The 24,410-nt window shown below is 36.6% G+C and overlaps 1 long non-coding RNA gene across 1 annotated transcript in view; it reads left to right on the plus strand.

Annotated features, from left to right (window-relative positions):
• LOC119508102 overlaps window positions 1-18,925 on the plus strand; it is a 32,897-nt gene extending 13,972 nt beyond the window's left edge. Inside the window, exon 3 of the long non-coding RNA XR_005211391.1 lies at window positions 18,756-18,925. This is a non-coding gene — a long non-coding RNA (uncharacterized LOC119508102). The remainder of the gene's footprint in view (window positions 1-18,755) is intronic.
• The last annotated feature ends 5,485 nt before the right edge of the window (window positions 18,926-24,410 follow it).

Here is a 24,410-nt window from a genome sequence, read left to right on the forward strand (position 1 = left end):
TTTCTACTTTCAGAAGAGTCATAACTTAAATTGGGGGATTATTTCAGCTTAATAATTACCTGTGTGTCCATCACAGTCCAGCTTTTCTGGGTTTGCTTTTCTTCACTGATAGTCTGTGGGTGCTGGGCCAGATGGTGTCACCTAATACCCAGATCAACAACACATCTGATAATTCAAAAAAAAAAAAGGATAGAGCATATTTGCTAAGCACTAACTATATGCGGGACAATGTTGTTTTTTGAATTTCCTCAATGGTCCTGAGTTGTTACTAAGTCAACATTGTTAAAGTGAAACACGAAGAGGCCGAGTAACTTGGCCATTACACAGAGCCCAGGCGCAAACCCGGGTAGCATGACGACCAAGCCCAGGCCTGGCATATCTCTATTCTTTTTTTGTAAATGCAGTTTTTTGAGACATATTCACATGCAATACAAATCATCCTAGGTATACAATCACTGGTTCACAATATATCACATAGTTGTGTGCATACATGCCCATGATCAATTTTAGAACATTTTCATTTCTCCAGAAAAGAAATAAAAATAAAAAAGAAAATCCAAATCCTCCCATATCCCTGATCCCCTCTATTATTGAACCGTAGTAGTAGTGTAGTACATTTCTTACTGTTGATGAAAGAATGTTAAAATATTACTGTTAACCATAGTTTGTAATAGGTTCATTTTTCCCATATACCCCCCTATTATTAACTCCTTGTAATAGTGCCGTACATTTGTTCTAGTTCATGAAAGAACTTTTTTTTTATATTTGTACAGTCATAGACATTGTCCACCACAAGATTCACTGTGTTATACATTCCCATTTTTTAAACCTCCAACTTTCCTGCTGGTGACATACATGACTCTAAACTTCCCCTTTTCATCACATTCAAACACCATTCAATACCATTAATTATTCTCACAATAACGTGCTACTGTCACCTCTATCCATTTCCAAATGTTTGAGTTCAGCTTAGTTAAGCATTCTGCATATATAAAGCAACCACTCCCCAGTCTTTAACCTTGTTCTGTATCCTGGTAACCTATATTCTAGATTTTATTTCTTTGAGTTTACATATTATAATTAGTTCCTTCAGTGAGATCATACAATACTTGTCCTTTTGTGTCTGACTTACTTCATTTAACATAATGTTCTCAAGGTTCATCCATGCTGTCGTGTGCTTCAGGACTTCATTCCTTCTTACTGCTGAATAATATTCCATCATATGTATATACTATATTTTGCTTATACATTCGTCTGTTCATGGACCCTTGGATTATTTCCATCCTTTGGCAATTGTGAATAGTGCCGCTATGAACATCAGTGTGAAAATGTCTGTTCGTGTCCCTGCTTTCAGATCTGGGTATATCCTGCGCGGCAGGATTGCCGGGTCATAAAACAGCTCTATACTTAGCTCCCTGAGAAACTGCCAAACCATCCTCCACAGCAGCTGTACTATTTTACATTCCCACCTGCAGAGAATGTGTTCTAATTTCTCCACATCCTCTCCAATACTTGTAGTTTCCTATTTGTTTAATAGCGGCCATTCTAGTAGGTGTGGTGATATCTCTTTGTGGTTTTCATGTGCATTTCCCTAATAACTAGTGAAACTGAGCATCTTTCCATGTGTTTTTTAGCCATCTGTATTTCCTCTTTGGAAAAATGACTATTCATGTCTTTTGCTCCTTTTATAATTAGATTATTTGTCTTTTTATTGCTGATTTGTAGGATTTCTTTAAATACATTGGATAGCAAAGCCTTATCAGATACGTGGGTCTCGGTGTATGGATATAAGTGGGGATCTGTCTCACTGCTGTGAGAGATTTTATAGTCTGTGTCCCCGGTGGGAGGGGGGAGGGGGGAGGGATCCGGCTGCTGCATCTGGGCACTTCCTAAGCTGTGTGGGACCAAGTGAGGGGAAGGGGAGAGGACTGGCCTGTTTGGAATGGAAATTTCCTACCTGATATTCTTCTCTTTCTTTGACTCAGCATTTGTGGGATCCTTCTCCACTGTTTACCTTGCTCCAGAGTTCTGAATAATAATTGTCCTTTTCTTCGCTGAATCTCTGGGGAGAGGTTTTCAGTAGCTGTCTTACATCGCCTTGTTGATGACATCACCCATATCTCTATTCTTCAATATGAGAAAATTCAGAAAAGCTCATTTCAAATATTATTTCCTTTAGAAATATTTCTCTGACTCTCCCAAGAAACTCGTGTGTTCTTTCCTTTTCCCCTCCATAGACTTTGTTCATTCATCCATTATACAAACCATCAAACTGGTTATTCCATTACCTCTGCCCTTTCCTAAGACAAGGATCTGAATACACAACCAATGAATAAATGAATGACACAATTAACATGTTTCTACAGAAATAAAAGATAGTAGGTTGACCATCGGTATAAATGTAAGAAGACTTGTCATCATCCAAAACTAATAACTTGGCTGTGCTTTGGTGAGGGCAGTAAAGGCAGGTGTTGAGTTGAAGATTAGTTTTGAGTAGTGTCATTGTACAGCCCAACCTGGCCAGTCCAAATCAGATGTAGATGAAACCTAGACTATTGTTCCACAGCAGAGTAATCATGTCTCTCTTAATAGCTGCCTTGTGCAGCAAGACATGGTTAAGCTGATTGCTCCTGTGTCCATATTCTGATAAATGTGGACTCCTTTCTCATACAGGATAAATGATTTGTTTGGAAATGTTGCCACTTCATGAATATAATTGTGCATCAATGTAAAAAGGCCCTTCTTAATTCTCTGAGTTGTCCTCTCTTGTAAATGTATCTTCTTCAACAATAAAAGCAGATCTGCCCCAATATATGGTGAAATACATCTGAGTGAAGCATACAATGTAGCATTCTGTTCCAGCTAAAATTGCTGGTTCCCACAGAATTAGCATTAAGGAGGACAAACTAATAATGCTTAATTAAATTACTTTATCATAATAACATTATAAATATACATATCAAGAATAATCATATTTCAATGAGATGTTAAATACTGTATAATTTTAAATATTTAATAGAATGGTAGTTCATGTTGCTTCTTAATTTATTTGCAACTATCAAGGAGAGAAGAAACTTCATCAAACACTTTACATTTCACAAAGCATATTCTTATACATTAATTTTGTAAGTATAAGAATATACATTAACTTCTCAATTCTTTACAACTTTCTCCTATGGGAGTTTTATTCTTTGAAGAAAACAAAAAAATTCAGTCAGATTATTTTTTCTAATCTGATTAAGTTGTATCTCCATTGAATGATGGAGGTAGCATATATGCTACAGTATTATGCTGATATATTTAAAAACCTGAAAAACTTAAAGACCAGAATTTTCACAAAATGATATTTTGAAAAATTGGCAGTAAGAAAAACAAATTTTACCACATATGCCAAACAATTCCATTTCAGAAAGTAACAGAACTAAGTGTAGGTATTTATAAAAATAATCTTATCTGAGGGTATTCAATAATATTTCCATTGTATAATTTCTTGGCATAGTGTTTTTACTAGATTTCCTATTTATTCAAAGCTGAAATCTTAGTCAATGCTTTTTATTCTTTTTAAACTTATCCTTACTCTGGAAGAAAACAGAACTGGCAATAATTTGGAATTATACTATAATACAAGTCCTGATCTCCTGTAGGTCAAGAATTAATCAGCCAACCATTAATTGTTTGTTTCAGGACTCTGCTGGAGAATACAGACTAACAGATACCTCCTGAAAGCACTAAAAGTGACTTTGGGAAGGAGAAATAAGAATACATATAATTTACAGTGAAAAGGAAATCCTGTGCATGAAGACTTCTACTTCTTGTTAAGTTGGACTAATAGGGATTCGATTCAACCTCATTCCTGAAACTACTAAAAAACTGGACAAAATATGTGAGAAGCATGGTGTTTGAGACCATGGACATCAGGAAATGAAGAACAGTGATCCCTGAGAGATGGGGGAAAATGATGTGAGCCTTACAGTTGACCCAGCTTATTGACTGGATAGAGTCCCAGGACCCAGGATGGGGAGGGAGAACCAGGTGAAACCCTGAGCTGAGGAGGTAGAGTGAGCTGGGAATCCAGGGAGACCACCATGGCTAAGGCTGCAAGGCACAGTACCAGAGAGGAAAGAGAAAACTCAAAGTTCACACAGAGCCAGGAATACTTCCTATCCTAAACATCAAGAGAAGGGAATCCTCAACTTTCACAGGACATTAGGTAGATGAGTCAGGTTTTGCCTCATTGGTGGGGCAAAATTAACCTTACAGATTATGCTGAGGAGATAAATCAATCAGCTAAAATTGATCCAGAAATGAATATGAGATGGAATTAGTGAAGAATTATATTGAAACAAGAAATATAATTTTACACTATATATCCAATAAACTACAAGACAGATTGAGCATATTAAGAAACATGGAATATATAAATATCATCAGCACTTATATTAATGATATATCAATATCAGAAAAAGGAGATTTAAGAGAAGGGAATATTACCAAGGTCATCTGACAAAAAGATCAATTCATCAAGAGAACATAGCAATTCTGAATATTTATGTACCTAATAATAGAGATTTAATATACCTGAAGCAAAAACTCACACAACTGCAAGGAGAAGTAGACAAATGCAAAATATATTTGGAGATGTTAATACCTCTCTCAATAAATTATAGAATCAGTAATGCTATAGAAGATTATAAGAACATTAACAATCAACTTGACTTAATTGACATTTATAAAGCACTTCATCTATGAACAGCAGAATACATATTGTTTCCAAGTGCCTTGGAAAATTTAGCAAGATACACAATATTTTAAGCCATAAAACACGTCTATATAAATTTTAAATAATTCAAATCATACAAAGTGTATTTTTTATCACAATAGAACTTAATTAGAAATCAATGATAGAATGGCATCTAGAAAATATAAAAATATTTAAGACTAAATAATATCCTTCTAAATGATCCATGAGTCAATGAAGAAATCAAATGGAAAATCAGATGTATTTTGAACAGAATGAAATTAAAACACAACATTTCAAACTTTGCAAGATGACAATAAAGCAGTTTGTAGCAGGAAATAAAGGCCCTCAAGTTCCACTTTATAAGACTAGTAATAGAAGACCAAATTAAACACAAAATAAATAGAAAAAAAAGGAATAATAAAGATCAGAATGGAATTGAATGAAATAGAAAACAGATATACAAAAATAACCAATGAATCCAAAATTCTATTCTTTGAGAAGACCAATAAAATTGACCAACCTCTAGCCAGAGTTGTCAAAAAAAAATGAGACAGAAGACACAAATTATCAATATCAAGAATGAGGACAGTGATATCAATACAGATTCTACAGATACAAAAAAGGATAATTGATGTGTTATTTTCCTATTGCTGCTTTAACAAATTGCCATAAACTTAGTGCCTTAAAACAATGCAAATTTATTCTCTTACAATTCTAGAAGTTAGAAGCCCAAAATATGTTTGACTAGGCAAAAATCAAAGGTTCATCAGGGCAGCATTTCTTACGCAGGCTGTTTAGATTTTTTGACTGGGAAGAGGAGAGACCAAAACTGGATCAGAGAAAGTTTTATTTATGTGCAGGCAGGCTGAAGCCAAAAAATGGTGACAGCCCAGAACATAAGTGGGAGTACAATTTTATAGCTTTTTGGGAGGGGAGTTGGGGGAATAATTGGTGGTTAAGATAGAGAAGTAAGGAGTTGACGTCAGGGGATTGGTTTTCTCAGGGTGGATAAGATAAGGAGTTGACATCAGGGGATTGGTTTGCTCAGGGTAAGATAAGGAACTGACATCAGGGGATTGGTTTGCTCAGGGTCTGGAGTTTAAGCAGGGAGGTTATGTTGGGGGTGGGGAGTTCTGCCTAACAAACTGTAGGTGAGTAAGATGGTTAGGTTCATGTGTCAACTTGGCCATGTTATGGTGTCCAGTTGTTTGGCCTGATTGTTATTGTGGAGATATTTCATGGATTTAAATCATCAGTAAGTTGGTTGTGTCTAAGGTTGATTTCCTATAATCAAGAAAGAAGATTGTCTTCAGCAATGAGAGAAGTCTCATCAATCGATTGAAGGCTTTAAAAGGAGAACTGATGATTTTAGCAGTCAAAAGGGAGAATTTTCATCTCTACTTCAGCCAGCCAGCTTCTCCCAGGGAATTCATCAAAAACTTTCATCCAAGTTCCCAGCTTGCATTCTGCCCTAAGGATTTAAGACTTGCCCATCCCAACAAAAAAAATCTCGTAATATTTAATGTTGTTTCTATTTCCCTAGAAACCCTGACTATACAGATATGGTAACCAGGAAGGGTTCTTGAGAAACAGAATTTTAAGGATGGAATTCTGAGTTGGTTCTGGGGATTGGGAACAGATTCTGTAATCTGATTAGATTCATACACACTAATGACTTATTTCCAACAATCAAGATGGCACTGATAGACCATGGTATGAGTTGGCAATAAAGATATGCAAAATACCACCACTGTATATGGCTACTCAAATGCTTATAAGAAAAAGACACTGGATGAGAGTGTTTTTGACACCTTAACAGAGTTTTGTGGAATTAAAAAGTATAATGACATAGTCTGTTGTTCCTAAATACACTGGATGGAGTTGTAAAAGAAAGAGATGAGCACAAGTCTTCAAATTCCCTACCTAAGTGCCACATGAAGGACATGAAAGTGTCTATATGTGCCTTGAAAGAAAATCTTATTTCTTGTGGACAAACTTGAGAGTTCTGAAAACCAGACCCAGAGTTTCATGGTGTGAGTGGCTGAATTACAATGTAGATTGAATTCCCAACATTTCAGGGTATCTGCTATGAAAGTGAGGGCATTGATTGGAAAGAAATGGGATCCTGAAACTTGTAATGGGGACATATAGGAAGATAATGATGACAGTGGGGACATTGAAAATCTATATTCTGCTAAGTCTTTGCCAGAAAAACCTGTAATGGTCTACCCTGAAGAATCAGCTACCGAATCTCCAATCTGCCCTGAGGAATCAGCTTTCCAACCTCCACCGGAAGAGATTAATCCTGCTGTACCTGACAAACTTGTAATCATCTCACTTGAGGAAACCATCATACCTCTGACTAAAGAGAATTATCCTGTTTCACCAGAAGAAACTGCAAAGGAATACCCTGAAATAGTTGGATTGCAAGACACTTGTAATTCTTCTCATGACCAACCCTTACCAACCCTCTCTTCTTCCAGACCTTTACTAAAGTCCCAATAGACCCCAAAAGGGGAAGAAAAAATTTGACCCTTGAGAAGCTGTGGTGCATTCCAAAAGAACTGCATGATATTTCTAATTTATGTAGATAGAAATTGGGGAAATATGTGTGAGAATGGTTATTAAGGATGTGGGATAATTGTGGAAGACACATAAGGTTGGATCTGGCTGAATTTATTGAAATGGGCCTACTAAGCAGAGTTTCTAGATTTAATGCTGTAGCTTGGGGGGTTAGGGAGGGCTCTTAATAGTTTGTTTGGGTGGTTGGCTGAAGCATGGACCAAAAGGTGGCCTACATTCCCTGAAATCAAAATGCCAGAACTGCCCTGGTATAATGTACATGAGGAGATCCAAAGGCTTGCCCATCCCCACAGTCATGTGAGCCAATTCCTATTAAAAAAAACTCATTAAAAAAAAAAAAAAAATATATATATATATATATATATATATATAACTTATTAGTTATTTTCCCATGGAGAACCCTGACTAATGTACAAAGAATCCATTCCCTTGCCTTTTCCAGCCTCTAGAGGTCACCTGTATTTTTTGGATCATGGCCTCTTCCTCCATCTTCAAATCCAACAACATAGCATCTTCAAATATCTCTCTGACTGTCTCTCTCATGTTATTCTTTCATTTATAAAGACCTACATGATTACATTGAGTCCACCCAGATAATTCAGGGTCATCTCTCTGTCTCAAAATCCGTCACAGCTGTAAATTCCTTTTTGATATTTAAGGTAGTATTCTAGTTTGCTAATGCCACCAGAATGCAAAACACCAGAAATGGATTGGCTTTTATAAAAAAGGGGGTTTATTTGGTTATACAGTTACAGTCTAAAGGCCATAAAGTGTCCAAGGTAACACATCAGCAATTGGGTACCTTCACTGGAGGATGGCCAATAGTGTCCGGAAAACCTCTGTTAGCTGGGAAGGCAAGTGGCCAGCGTCTGCTCCAAGTTCTGGGTTCAAAATGGCTTTCTCCCAGGGCGTTCCTCTCTAGGCTGCAGTTCCTCAAAAATGTCACTCTTAGTTGCTCTCAGGGTGTTTGTCCTCTCTTAGCTTCTCTGGAGCAAAAGTCTGCTTTCAAAGGCCTTCTCCAAAATGTCTCTGTAAGCTGAAGCTCCTCTCTCAGTTCCAGCACGTTCTTCAAAGTGTCCCTCTTGGTTGTAGCTCCTCTTCAAAAGGTCACTCTAAGATGCACTGAGTTCCTTCTGTTTGTCAGCTCATTTATATGGCTCCACTGATCAAGGCCCACCTTGAATGGGTGGGGCCATGCCTCCATGGAAATTATCTCATCATAGTTATCACCTACAGTTGGGTGGGGCACATTTCCATGCAAATAACCTAATCCAAACTTTCCAACCTAATTCCCACCAATATGCCTGCCCCACAAGATTGCATCAAAGAACATGGCCTTTTCTGGGGGACATAATACATTCAAACCAGCACAGGTAGCATAGTCCCAGAGTCTAGGGATTAGGATGTGGACCCCTTTGTGTGCGTGTGTGTGTGTGTGTGGCAGGGGGGTGGGGGAGGGACATTATTGTACCTAATACAGTGGGTAATATTGTAAGCAACTTCATGCCAAATAATTAGACAATTTAGATGATATGGACAAATTCATTGAAAATAACAAACTACAAAAATACATTGAAGAAGAAACAGTCTAAATAAACCTGCATCTATTAAAGACATTGAATATGTAGTTATAAAACTACCCACAAAGGAAACTCCAGGTCAACATCATTTCACTTATGAATTCTATCAAACAATTATGGAAGAAATATGTTAATTCTACAAAACTTTTTCAGAAAATTGAAGAGAAAGGAAAACTTCCCAAATCATTCTAGTCAAGTACCTAAACTAGATCAATAAAGATACTACAAGGAAAATAAATTAGAGACCAATATGGTTCACAAAGTGAAAAAACCCCTAAGATGTTAACATATCAAAGACAACAATATAAAAAGAAGGGTAATATAGCATAACCAACTGGGATTTATCCCAGCAATGCAAGTTTGGTTTTACATTTGAAAATTAAATAATGTAACTGACAATATTTATAAACCAAAAAAGAAATACCAAGCTTCTGGTTTCTACTCTGACATATAAAGAACTTAGAAGTCATCCCTGCCATCCTAACAACAAGAAAAAAGCTGAGCAAACTGAAAAATATCAACTTATCTTACATCCACCACAGAATTGAGGTCACAGGACAAATGACTGCCCCCAAATCTTTTGGATACAAAAGAGTCACAGTTTACCTGGACTAGAAACCTCCCCTGGCTCATACTGAGGAACACTAGAACTATAATTGACAAATTTCTGGAGGCTCAGTGTGGACTAGCTTGAGAGTTAAAACCTCTTGGGTGTCTATTCTTAGGGGAACCCCCACACTTTTGTGAGTTTTACCTCCAGGACCCCCACCATATTCTCATCATGCAGATAGGAGGAAAAAGGCTTCCAGCAGAATAAAGGAAAATATAACCATTTCAAAATATTCCCAGAGTCCTCTGTTCTCCTTAACAGAGGATCACCCTCAAAAGAAATGATTTTATCAGAACCTACCTGAAGTGAATTTTACCAGAGTCCAACAAAAATGGAGAAAGAGAAATAGCCATGTCTGGCTACTACCAGATTTCCTGTCTCATCTAATGGGAGGAAAAAGCTGAGAAGCACTTGCAAAGGTCATAGTTCACAGACATAGGCTCACTGAAAGACTGAGACGAGATTGTGGGAATATAGAACACTTCTCCTCAAAAAAAATCCAAAGAAACAAAAAAGAAGAAAAACCTACAACCATCATACTTAATAGTTGAGAAACTAGATACTAGAAATTTTTCCCCTAAAACTGGAAACAAGTATGTACCCTCTCACTACTATTCAATATTGCACTGGAAGTCCCAGTTAATGCAATAACACAAAGCAGTGAAAGGTATACAGATTGGAAATGAAGAAATAAAACTGTTTTTATTCACAGATTATATGATTATCTGTGTAGAAAATCCCCCCAAAATCAACCAAAAACTCTGCCAAGAACTAACAAGTGATTATAGCAAGATTACAGGATTCAGGGTTAATGGATGAAAGTCTATTGCTTTCTTACATACTAATAAGGGAAAAATTGTCATATTAAATAAAAACACAGCACCATTTTTATCATAAAAAACTTAGATATAATCTAACAAAATGTGTACAAGATCTATATGAGCAAAACTGCAACATTCTGATGAAAGAAATCAAAGAACTAAAATAAAGGGAAAGATATGCCATGCTTATGGATAGGAAGACTCAATATTATTATGTTTCAAATTTTACAAATTTGATATAAAGATTAAATGCAACACCAGTCAAAGTCCCAGCATGTAATTTTGTGGATATTGAAAACTGATTCTAAAGACAAAAGACCCAAAACAGTCAAAATGACCCCGAAGAAGAACAAAGTCAGAGAACTGACACTACCCAACTTCAAGACTTACTACAAAGCTATAGTGATCAATACCATGTGGTTTTAGCAAAAAAGTAGACCAAATAGATCAATGCAACAAAATAGAGAACCCATTAATAAACTCAGAAAAATATATTCAACTGATCTTTGACAAGGGAGCAAAGGCAATTCAATGGAGAAATGGTGCTGGATCAGCTGAACCTAGACACAGACATTATGCCCATCCAGAAATCAACCCCAAATGGATGACAGACCTAAGTGTAAAACACAAAATGATACAACTCCTGGGAGATAACATAGGAGAATATCTAGGTGACCTTGGGTTTGGCAATGACTTTTTAGATACAATACCAAAAGCCTGATCCATGAAAGGAAAATTTGATACATTGGATTTCACTAAAATAAATTTTTTCTGCTCTGCAAAAGACGCTATTGAAAGAATAAAACGATGAGTCATAGACTGACAGAAAATATTTACAAAACACAGATCCAATAAATGTCTTGTATTGAAAATATAGAAAGAACTCATAAAACTCACAATAAGAGAACAAGAACCCAATTTATACAGGTTCAAAAAATCTGAACAGATACCTCTTCAAAAAAGATATACACAAGGCAAATAAGCCCATGAAAAAATTCTTAGCATCACATGTCACTAGGGAACTGAAAATTACAAGATAGCATTACACATCTATCAGAATGATTAAAATCCAAAACATTGACAATATCAAATGCTGTTGAGGATGTTGAGCAGCAGGAACTGTCATTCATTACCAATAGGAATGCAAAATGGTACAGCCACTCTGTAAAACAGTTTGGCAGTTTCGTACAAAAATAAACATAGAAATACTATACAATCCAGAAATTGTGCTGGTAGGTATTTACCCAACTGAGTTGAAAGTTATGTCCACACAAAAACCTACACATGATTGTATATGGCAGCTTTATTCATAATTGCCAAAAATTGAAGAAACCAAATGTCCTTCAGTAGGTGAATGGACAAACTGGTACATCCATACAACAGAACATTATTCAACAGTAAAAAGAAATGACGTATCAAGCCATGAAAAGACATGGAGGAACATTAAATGCATATTGCTAAGTGAAAGAACTTAGTCTGAAAAGGCTACATACTGCTTGATTCCAACCATATTATGGTCTGAAAAATGGCAAAACTATAGAGACAATAAAAAGATTTATGGTTGCCAAGGGTTCAGAGGGAGAGAGGGAGGGACAAATATGAAGAGCACAGACACTTTTAGGCAGTGAAACTATTCTGTATGATACTTTGTTGTTGGATACATGACATTATGCATTTGACAAAACCCACAGAACTATACAGCCAAAGAGTGAACCCTAATGTAAACTATTGTCTTTAGCTAATTATAAGGGATCAACATTGGTTCATCAGTTGTAGCAAATGTGTTATATCAATGCAAGATGCTTATAACAGGAGAGCTGCGTAAGGGAGAACAGGGAGTATATTGAAACTCTCTTTATTTTCTGCTCAATTTTTCTGCAAACCTAAAACTGCTCTAAGTGATAAAATCTATTTTTTAAAAAAAGAAATACCATATGATCTTCTCAATAGGTACAGAAAAACATTTGACAAAATCCAACACCTCTTCCTGATAAAAACTCTCACCAAAATAAATAAATGGTACTATTCTAAACCTGAAGAGTATCTATCAAAACTCTACCATTAACATCTGTATGATGAAAGACTGAATATTTAATGCTACCCTCCTAAGATCAGGAATAAGGCAATGATTTCTGTTCTCACCACTTCTACTTAACATTGTACTAAAGATTCTTGCTAGTGCAAAAAGACAAAACCAAGGAAATAATAAAGGCATTCATATTGGAAAGGAAGATGTAAAACAGTCTTTATTCACTGATAATAATATTCAGAAAATCCTATGTAATCTGTAAAAAAGTTGACGTAACTAATAAGTGAGTTTAGCAAAAGTTGCAGGGTATAAGATAAGCATATAGTTAGATTTAAATTTGACAAAAGCTGAATAATACCAGTAGAGTGAAAAGAACAAATAATTGTTGACAGAAATTAAAGAAGATTGAATAAAGAGAGATAATATATGTTCTTAGATTGGAAGATCAATATTATTAAGATGTCAGTTCTCTCCAAAGTGATATATAGATTCAATGTTTCCAAATCAAAATCTACCAGGTTTGATTTCTTTGTAGAAATTGACAAACTGATTCTGAAATTCAAATGGAAGTACAAAAGACAAAGAAGGAACCCCCTACAAGGTGTAAACTTAGAGTCTTAAAATGTAGAATATGTGGGGATCTAGAGATAGACAAAAGCTAGAGAAGGGGGAGTAGTTACCTAATATGTACAGACTTGTTAAAAAGGTTGAACTTAAATGTATGGGAATGGATAGAGGTGATGGTAGTTTGTTAGTAGAATTATAAGTAGTAGTGCCCTACTGAAAGTGAATATGATTGAAAGGGGTTGTTTAAAGTCATGTAACTCACCGATTAGCACTACAAATATAAATAAGCTCTTGCATGAACTACTTCAAAGGCATGACACTGTACATGGAGGTAATAATAGAGTGGCATGAAAAAACTATCTATTGCATGCTATGGACTGTACTTAACAGGAGTACCTAACTAGTATCACATCAATATTAGGGGTAAATAATTGGGGGGTGGGGTGGGGAATAAGAGTTATGGGGTGTTTTGGGTTTTCTCTTTGATGAGGTTGTGTCTATCTGTTATTTTTATCTTTGGAGCAATGAAAATTGTCTAAAATTGAGAGTGATGATCATAAACTAAGTGAGGATGCTGTGAGACATTGATTGTTTAATTTTGGATAAAATATATTGTGCCAGTTTGGATGTATTATGTCCTCCAAAATGCCATTATCTTTAATGCAGTCTTGTGGGGGCAGACATATTAGTGTTGATTAGGTTGGAACCTTTATTGATTGTTTCCATGGAGATGTGACTCAATCAATTATGGGCAAGACCTTTGATTGGGTAATTTCCATAGAGGTGTTACCCTGCCCATTCAGGGTGGGTGTTAATTGGATCACTGGAGTTGTATAAAAGAGTTCACAGACAGAAGGACCTCAGAACAACTGAGAGTGACAGTTTGAAGAGAAGCTGTAGCTAAGAGAGGACAAAACACCCCAAGAGCAACATTTTGGAGAACACCATTTTGAAAGGCAACCTGGGAGCACACAGATGCCAGCCACGTGCCCTCTGAGCAAATAGAGGTTTTCCAGACACCAATGGCCTTTCTGCAGTGAAAGTACCCTGTTGTTAATACCCTACCTTGGACATTTTATGGCCTTTAGACCGTAACCTTGTAACCAAATAAACCGCCTTTATAAAAGCCAATCCATTTCTGGTGTTTTGCAAAATGGCAGCATTAGCATACCGGAACATATATGTTATGTGAATATATCCCAACAAAATCTGCAGCTTCTAAATAAAGAAAGAAAGAAAGAAAGAAAGAAAGAAATAAGATTCAGTTGCTAGAGAAAATGTGGAGAGAGAGGTATACCTATTCAGTGCTGGTAGGGTGGCACAATGGTGCAGCTCATCTGGAGGGTATGCTGCAGATCCACAGGAGGCTAAAGATAGGGTCATAATATGATTAGAAAATCCCATTACTAGGAATATACTTGGAAAAACTGAAAGCAGAGACTAGAAAAGACAGTTTCACACTGATGTTTATGGTGGCATTATTCATGATAGCCAATGGATGGAGGTGGCCAAAGGGTACATCAACTGAAGAGTGGAAGGGCAAACTGTAGTGTATATACATGATGGAATATTGTGTGGCTACAGAAAGGAATGAAGTAGTCAGGCATGCAATGAGGTGAATAAACTGTGAGGACATTATGTTTAGCAAAATAAGCCAGAAACAAAAGGACAAATATTGTATAGTCTCATTTAGAAAATACTTATAAGAAAATTAGGGTCTAGAGTGTAAGCTCTTACAGCAGTCACATTTATTCTTAAGTTTTAAATGTTATTTCTAAATTATGAAATGGTGTGCTCTTTGTGTATAACTTGGTATTTCCCTGGAACTTTGGGTACCTGTGTGACACCTAAGATTCAGAGTTAGAGTTCTGCAGCTCTGAAAGTCAGCCTTACTCTATACAGCAACTCTTAAAGAAGCTTAAAAAGAGATCAGAGTTCAATTAGAGATATAAACAAAGCTTAGCAGGTTGGGACTAAGGTAAATCAGAATACAGAGTGAAGGACAATAATGTCTATATTTTAAAACTCTACCTCTTGTGTGAGACCAAAGGAAGAGATGTTAATTTTGTACAAAATTTAAATTTTCTGTAGCACACAATCTAACTTAACCTGTCTGGCCAGTTCATTTAAACAACCTAATCACCTGGAGCCTAGAATAGGGAATGAGATCTTGTAATTCTGTATAGCTTAATGTAATACCCTGATACATTCCAGAGTACATTAGGCAGATAATAAAAAAGTATTTGCAAAATCCCTTGAGGGACTGGAGAAAAATTAAGGAACTATTAAACTTCCCCACCTGGGAAATTCCTGATACTCTTTTAAGCATTAGGGACTCCCAATTTAATTAAGCCAAGCCCACAAACTTCAGGCCTGCTCTTATGAAACTTACTTCTGTAAGAGGAAGCTAAGCCTACCTGTAATTATGCCTAAGAGTCACTTCCGGAGAACCTCTTTTGTTGTTCAGATATAGCCTCTCTCTGTTTAAGCCCAACTCTGCAAATAAACTTACTGCCCTCCCCCCTATATGGGACACAATTTTCAGGGGTATAAGTCTCTTTGGCAACATGAGACATGACTCCTGGGGATGAGCCTGGCCCTGGCAATGTGGGATTGACAATGCCCTCTTGAACAAAAGGGAGAAAAGAAATGTAACGAAATATGGTTTCAGTGGCTAAAAGATTTCAAATAGAGTTGAGAGGTTATTTTGGAGATTACTTTTATGCGAGTCAGTTAGATATTGCAAATTGCCATGGTAGGCCAAGCCCCTACCAACAGTATTCCTGAAAATCCTAAAGAATACTCAGGGCTCTATCTGAGATTCTACAAAAGTTTCACTCACTGAATTTATTTTTCAGAAACTTAAGGCCTCCAGACTGATCCTATGCCAGATAAGCCTGGAAACCCAGAGGTACCAGTCTTTCCAAGAACATCATAGCAACCTGGAGGTGTGGAGAATGCAGCATGCCAGAGTGGAGAAACCCAGAACTGGGTCGAAGCAGTGATATATTTCTCACATGTGGACTATGGTTCCTTAAATTATCAAGAACATTGCTCATTAGTCTTCTAGTAAATGTTTTCTGCTAAAGGAGGGCCAGTTGGGACTGCTGCTTAAGTGGAGCCAAGGTACTACAGTGTGCCTAACATGGGCCCACTTAACTCTCATCCAAATTGTTACTGACCATGGTGGTTACAGGAGTATGGGATTATCATGCCATATATTACAGTACTTTACGCTTAGTACTGAGACTGGTGAAGAAAGAGGTGCAACCAGGCGGGCTAGGGATAGGAGGTCTGGTGGTTTGGAGCTGTATGAACCCCAGAAAAACATGTTCTTAAACTTAATCCATTCCTGCCAATTGTAAGTAGGACCTTTTGATGAGGTTACTACAGTTAAGGTATGGCCCACCTCAATCAGGATGGGTCTTAATCCTATAATTGGAATCCATCGTAAGGAGAATGAATTTCAGACACAGAGAGAAAGCCACACAGAGAGCAGCCAGAAAGCTGAACATCAAGAGAACCCAGAAGAGAAGGGAGATACCAGGTGATGCCACCACATGCCACCATGTGACAGGCTAAGGACAAAAGATTGTCAACAGCCAGCCTCAGAAGGCCAGTCTTCAGGAAGAAAGCATAGCTTTGATGACTACTTGATTTGGGCTTTCTTTTAGCCTCAAACCATGAGCAAATATGTTCCCACTGTTTAAGCAGAACCACTGCATGGTATTTGCTTGAGCAGCCCAGGAAACTGAAATAGGAAGTAATGGTGGAGACCAAGGTTCAAGTCGGGGAAAAGGAAAAGCAGCTTGAGGCAGTTATTTTTCTGGTATATTTGCTTGGCCCCTGAGCATCAGCCAAGATACCTGATTTTTATTTAGTGGAAGATCCAAGTAGAGTGCACATGAAGATAGGAGAGCTGTAGATTATGCCTGTCAGTGCTCCCTGATGTGTTATGAACCTTGAGAATGTATGCCTCTTGGCCATGATTTTGTGTCTCTGATTTTCCTGCTTGGGCCCTTTTATTTAGCATGCAGCTAAATTCTGGCCTATAGTTGAAATAGCCACAATGTCAGTGAAAGGAATAAAAAGCTGTTTTAGTGAAGAACTGAATACTGATTAAATGCATGGAGGAAACTGGAGTATGGCAATTTGTCTCAAAGAAGTGGGGGATGCACTAGGTAAGGTACTGTTCAGCATGCAGTTTTCTCTGCATTTGTTATCATAGTGGAAGTGGAATACTCTGGAAAAGTGTATATGTACCTAGAATTATAGAAAGGATCCACAAGTAAAATAATATGAATTAGGATGCCTTAGTCTTATATCATGTGATCTTGGAAGTCAGAGAACAGCCTATTTGTGTGTACATGCTGAAGATGGTTCATAGCAGGTTGCTGAACTGAGAAACCCTGACTAATGTGAGTATGAAGACCAATATGCAAGTCCACTGAGGCCAGACTCCAGGGTATTTGGGAGTCAAGAGATGGTATAACAAATTCTTTGGTTTACTGGGTCTAGATGAGGATGTTCTGTATAGTGTGGGTCATTTTTTTGGCAATTCTGTGTGGTTAAGGTCCATGGTGGCCCCTGGTGGTCCACCAATATGATGTCAAAGCACAAGTAGAAAACCAGACCTAAGCTTCAGTGTTTCCTGGAGACCTATAGTTGTGATGAGGTAACAAGTTTTCTCCATCTCTGTTTTTGGGTGTCTTTCATTGGCAAGATAACACATTATCAAATTTTTAGTTCTATTCATGACAGTTAAAAAAGTTCCAGATTAAGTATTTTGAAATCTTTCTCTGGGTTCAAAAGCCAAGTTTAAAGAGTTGACAAGTTTTACTTATTGGCACATGTCAGAAATTCTTAGTCTGTAACCTCTTCACTTTCATTGGATGTTATATAATGCAACTCATGGATATCCGTGATGAAATGAACCAGACTTAGGCTGCGACTTCTGTAGGAAATCAGAGCATACATTCTTATAATAGTTTGGAAAACAATATCTCTTTGAAGTGTGGGATCTGGACTTTGAAGCCATGTTGCTGCTTTCTCATCTCTGAAAATATCTGTTAGCTTAATTTAGAGCTTGCTTTAAATATGTTTTTCTAGTTTGCTATATAATGCAGGCTGGCAATTCCATATTGTAAAACTCAAAAAATAGATATGGATTTTACATTATATACTTGAATTTCATGTCAAATAAAACAAAATTTAAGTTCAATAGGCATGAGACACTTTAATAATGATATTAAAATACAGAAATAAAACTTTTACAATAGATAATATAAGTGAACTTACACATGTTTGTGTGAACATTATATATAGTTCCGGTATTTCCAATTTAATGAAAAGTAGTATTAGTCGGCACTTCTATTGCACCTCCCCAAAACTCTCATACATTGATGGTGGGCCTGCCAATGGTACAACCCTTGTGAAGGGGAAATTGGGAATATCCAGCAAAATCAGAAATATCTTTGCTCTTTGAGTCAGAAATTCCATTTCTAGGAAGGTATCCTAAAGTTACACCTACAAAAGTATGATATAATATGTGCACAGTCATTAATTATAACACTAATTATAATGGCAAAAGATTGGAAATAAGCCTAAATGCCCATCAGTAGAGAGGTAGTTTATGTAACTATACAATGGAGTATACGCAACCATAAAAGAAAATGAGAAGTATCTCTACATGCTGATAGGACATGGTCACCAAGGTACATTAATTGAAAAAAAATCACAATGCAGACACTATATGCAGTAAGCTACATTTTGTAAAATAAAGAGGAGAATAAAATATCAATAACTATTTTTCTTATGTTTGCAGAAACACTGGAAGAATCGACTAAAAACAAAAATTATTACAATAAATGCACTGGTGAGGAGAGTGGAAGGAATACGGTGAAAGCAAGATTTTCTGAGTATATCTTCTTATGTGGTTCTGATTTTGAACTGATTTGAAATGTAAAATTTAGTTAAAAAATAAAATTTAACATATTTGCCAACAATGGATGTGGTTATTGCACAAATTCCTCACTTTGAAAGTTGGCTGTTAAAGGGGAAGAATTCATCACTCATTCTTCCTTTCTTGTACGAACTCTATTTTAGAGTAATTATACATCTCTAGTCATTAAAAGTTAGCTCTTCTTTACAGAAAAATTTCAGATAGTAATGTAAAAGGAATTATACAATTAAAGAATCACTGTTAAATGTCTATTAAATAATTGTTTCAGGCAATAATAATTATTGATTATTATTGTTGATTAATCAATAATAATTGATTAGTGGATGCCAAAACCAGTGAGTGAAAATTGATAGAAAATAGATATTTGCAAAGGGCCAAAGTACCACTTGCTGGGACTTGCAAAGTAGCAAATTGCAAAGGACAAAACAACCTAACATTGCTACCTAAAACCAGTGGTTAATTTTATCATCACTAATAGTGATGTGTTGTCTTATTCACATCAACCATATATTATGTTTATCCTGATATTTGGAAACATAAATTACATTGCATCACCTATGAAGTATTCTTGCCAAAAATGTGTTACCTGAATCACAATTTTTTTTGTTATAATTTCTAGTCCACATGAAATACAGGGGATAAAGGAACATATTAAAGGACACTGTGGAGAAGCAATCAGACAAATGCAGGAGGTGGGGCACTGCATAAACCACTGGCCTTTTCTCTTTAACAAGTCAATGTCTGGGGAGAAGATAAAGGAGTTGGGACAGGGACTATTCAAGATTTAGAGAGACCTTAGACTTTAAACCTTGGATTGATTTTGGTTTGAAAAAACCAACTCTAAAAGGCAGTTCAGGAGAAATTAGATGGGGACTGTTTTAGATTACATTAAATAAATGTTAATTTTATCAAGTGTTATATGGTATTGTGATTAGGTAGGAAAATGTCCTTTTTTTTCCCCCCAGAGATGCATCCTGAGATATTTAGAGGAGATGCCATGTCGACTGCATTCTACTTAAAATATTGCAGGAAAAATAAAGATGTGATGGGAAGAATGTTATCATTAAATTTAGGGGAAGAGTATATGGGGGAGGGGATCATCATTCTGGTTCTTTCTACCTTTCTGTATGTTTGGGAATTTTCATTTAAGAAAAAGCTAAAAAAAAATCAAACTGAAACAAAGAACCACCAACTGGGGTGATTTCCCTGGTGTCCCTTCCTCTTCCTCATGAATAGGGAAGGGTGGGGGCTGAAGCACCTGCCTTGAATCCATATGTGAAAGCCATAAACTGAGAATGACAGGGCTGTGCTGGCCCTGGAACCCCCACTTACCAGTCCCGGACCACCTGCCTACCCAGGGAGAAATTAACTTGTATTATAATTAAGCCATTGGAAAAAAATTGTGAGGCAATTTTAAGAATTGTGAATTTGTGGGCTGTGTCAAGAGAAGAAATAAAGTTCTGAACTTCAGAAGTTCTACACATCCTTCCCACATTATCAAGAGAAACTTGGACATTACAGGAGACACAAGACTGGGGGCCTATGGAACAACTTGCTGTGAAATTCAGAGCATTTTTAATTCCTAATAAAAGCTGCCAAAGAGTTTCTTTGATTTATCTCATTAATCATCAAAAGACCTGCTTCCAGGTGGCTTACAAAATAGAAATGAAACTGCCCTGAAGACTCAGAGTCAGTGAAAAAACTTTACATAAATATATTCTCCAAATAGTAGATTTCACCAACACTGAGGAAGGGGAAATTGTTATAACCAGAAGTATCTGACTGTGCAAAAGCTATTTTCAAAAACCATGAATAAAATATACATGTATAAAATATCTTCTTAGCAGGATCCCAACTGGCATAGATTTCTAGACATAATCTGTAATGAATGGTAAAAATGATAATTAAATATTTAATTTGTTTGTGAATTACTCCCAAGACTATTATTATAGGGTTTTTTATACGGTGCTATCAAATGTTTATATTTTAAGAAGTGTTTGATGTGTCTAAGGTTACATATGTGGTCATGTTAATAACTCCCAGCTCTCTAACAGCACCCTTCATCTTTAATGTTGAGTTTGCTTCATGAGCTCCTGTATGGAATACTCTTCTGGGCAATGATTGTTCATTAATACAAACAAATATTAAATTGTAGGAAGAGTAAGCTGCCTATCAAAAACCAAGCTAGGAGCAGACACTAATTGCAGTAATTAAAAACAGGGCCCTGTTCCTGGACAGAATTGTAAAGATGGTGAGTCTTGCATTCAGCACATTCTTATCCGCATTTTTAGAGCCACCAATTTCCCTTACATATCTCACTCCTTTCCCTTGCCCTTCCCTAAGCCCCAGCTGCAGCCTCGGTATACAAGGCTTTATGGTCCAATGTAGACATCCATCACGGTCTTTTAGTACCAACCTGGCTTCATTTAGGACCTTTCTGAACCTCTTCCTTCTCATCCAAACTTCCCATAATCCAAGAGGTGACTGCTGTGGAATTCTATCAGCAAATTTCTGGAGACAAAAGATTTGTCATATAATTCTTAAATTATAGTGGTAAAATCCTGTGGGCATGAGTCCGTGTCCATCAGATGATGCTATTTATTATTTTCATCTATTCACGAAACTCACCTTCAGCAGAACAGAGGATACAGAGGGGTTTGGGAGTAGGCTAAAGAGGAAAGTCAAGTCAGAAATGCTGAGAGAGTTGAGGAAAGCATATACAGACTGCAAGTAAAATGCTTTCCTTTGCATTCATTTGGATTTAGTCACAGTATTTTATTTTCAAATAACTTTACAGGAAAACTTAAAATTCTGTATTTCTTAAAAAGGAACTTGAGAAATATTACATTGTCCCTGATCAAAAGTAATGGTAACAGAACTTTCCAAACCATTTGCATGTGCTTATTTCCATTTATTTATTTATTTGTTTGTTTCTTATAAACGATAAATTTACTCACTTGTAATTAAGTCTTGCTATCTTTTCCCAATTTCACAATAATTAACTACTGTTACTAAAAATTATATCCATTTTACTTAGCTGCCTTTAGCAGTATTTGAGAGTGAACACAAAATTTCTTGAAAAAACAGGAACAGACACATAGGGTGGAATAGCAATGCACACAGAGCTGTTAACTGTCTCAAGATTTTCACTGACTCCCTCTGTGATGGTGAGATTTCAGGCACAAAATTGATTTTGGCCAATATAAATTTGAGCAACATATACTTGTAGTTCTTCCTAATAAATCAAACCATCTCAAATTTATTGTACCACAGTTACTCTAGGTTCATTTTACATCAGTAGTTGCTAAAATTTAGTTCAGTGCCTTGGGACAGTTTTAGAAGGTCCATGATAAGAAAAGTTACGTAATGAGTTTTTCATTAAGTTAATCTTATTCATTTTAAAAGACTGCCCTCTATTATAATAGTGTGTTTCATTTTAATGTTGAAACAAATTCTTTCTTTTATGAAACAATGGTGACAGAAGTTAATTGTTGTAATGTGTGCTTGCTGTTTTTAATTTAACAAAATAAGAAAGATGACAGACCTCTTTCTTTCCCCATCTTTTTTTCCCCTACTGGGGGAGGACAGATTTTACTTGTACTGGAAATCCAAAAGTCTGAGACCAACTGTTCCTTATTATATTCTTTCCTTCAAATCTGTTCTAGGAAATGACTGAATCAGACTAGAACTGGGGACAGAAAAGGATAGAATTTCAAAGATGAATTTTGAGTTGCAAACTACTTGATACAAACTTTTTTGTTGCTGAAAAAAAATATTTCTAATTGAGGAGACCAGAGCTCCTGAGTAAATGTAGAAAGCATTTTCTTCAGTTACACAATCGGGTTTTTTTTTTAAATTCAGTTTTATTGAGATATATTCACACACCATATAAACATCCACAGTATACAATCAGTTGTTCACAGTATCATCATATAGTTGTGCATTCATCACCACAATCAGTTTTTGAACATTGTCCTTAGTCCAAAATAAATAAATAAATAAAAGTAAAAAAGAACATCCAAAGTATTCCATTCCCCCATCCCACCCTATTTTTCATTTAATTTTTGTCCCCATTTTCCTGCTCATCTGTCCATACACTGGATAAAGGGAGTGTGAGCCACAATGTTTTCACAATCACAGAGTCACACCGTGTGAGCTACATAGTTATACAATTGTCTTCGAGAATCAAGGCTACTGGGTTGCAGTTCCACAGTTTCAGGTATTTCCTTCTAGTTATTCCAATACACCAAAAACTAAAAAGGAGTACCTATATAGTACATAAGAATGCCTTCCAGAGTGACTTCTCAGCTCCATTTGAAATCTCTCAGCCACTGAAACTTTATTTCATTTCATTTCGCTTCCCCCTTTTCGTCAAGAAGATTTTCTCAATCCCCCTACACCAGGTTCAGGCTCATCCCTGGGAGTCATGTCCCTCATTGCCAGGGAGATTTACACCCCTGGGAGTCATGTCCCACGTAGGGGGAAGGGCAGTGAGTTCACCTGCCTAGTGGGCTTAGAGAGAGAGAGGCCACATCTGAGCAACAGAGAGGTTCCCTGGGGGAGACTCTTAGGCACAGTTATAGGTAGGCTTAGCCTCTCCCTTGCACTAACAAGTTTCATGAGAGCAAGCCCCAAGATTGAGGTTTCGGCCCACCAAATTGACAGTCCTCAATGTTTGTGAGAATATCAGTGATAACCCAGGTGGGGAAGCCCAACATTTCCTCATTTTCCCCAAATTCCTCAGGGGGCCCTGAAAACACATTTTTATTGTCTGCCCAAATTACTCTGGGATGTATCAGGATTTCACACCAGCCTGTACAAACCTACCAGAGCTCACTTCCTATTTAAAACAACCGGGTTTTAAGAGCCTGTGTTACTTCTGGGCTCTTCACTGTGACTTCAAATTAATCATTTTCTGATTAATGAGACAGTCAATCTTTGGAATTATCAGTTTTTCTTTTATTAGGAAATCTGAGGTTAACTAGAACTCAGCTTCAGAGTATTAGAAAGAAGGGGGTAAAGCCTGACAATGCAAGGCAATGTTTAATTACTTCAATACGTGCAATTAACCATTTACACATACTTCTGAAAGGCTGGGAGCTGAGATGATGGTGTCCTGGTAGGATGGTGTCCTGTAATTAAAAGTCCCTCAGTTCCTTTATCTTTAGTAAAATTTCATCTTTGTATACAATTTTATTGCTACTCTTTCAATAACCTCTGTTTCCTCTCCACTCTCTGCTGGTCTCCTTACAATTCTTACTTTTAAGTCCTGATACTTCTTCATAGGACTGAAGGGGGAGAGGAATCTTGTTATTTTTAAGGACAAAGAATAGTCAGCATTTGTTATTTTGTTTCTATTTTTAGATTTAAGCTTCAAAATCAATCAATATTTTTAGAAAATCTACCATGTAAAAAGCACTGTCCAGTCACTAAGGACAGAACTCCAAGTATAAACATAAAGACTAACCTACTGTTACTAAAAATTATAGCCATTTTACTTAGCTGCCTTTAGCAGTA

The sequence above is a fragment of the Choloepus didactylus genome, chromosome 13 (assembly GCF_015220235.1).
Source record: "Choloepus didactylus isolate mChoDid1 chromosome 13, mChoDid1.pri, whole genome shotgun sequence".
Classification (NCBI taxonomy): domain Eukaryota; kingdom Metazoa; phylum Chordata; class Mammalia; order Pilosa; family Megalonychidae; genus Choloepus; species Choloepus didactylus.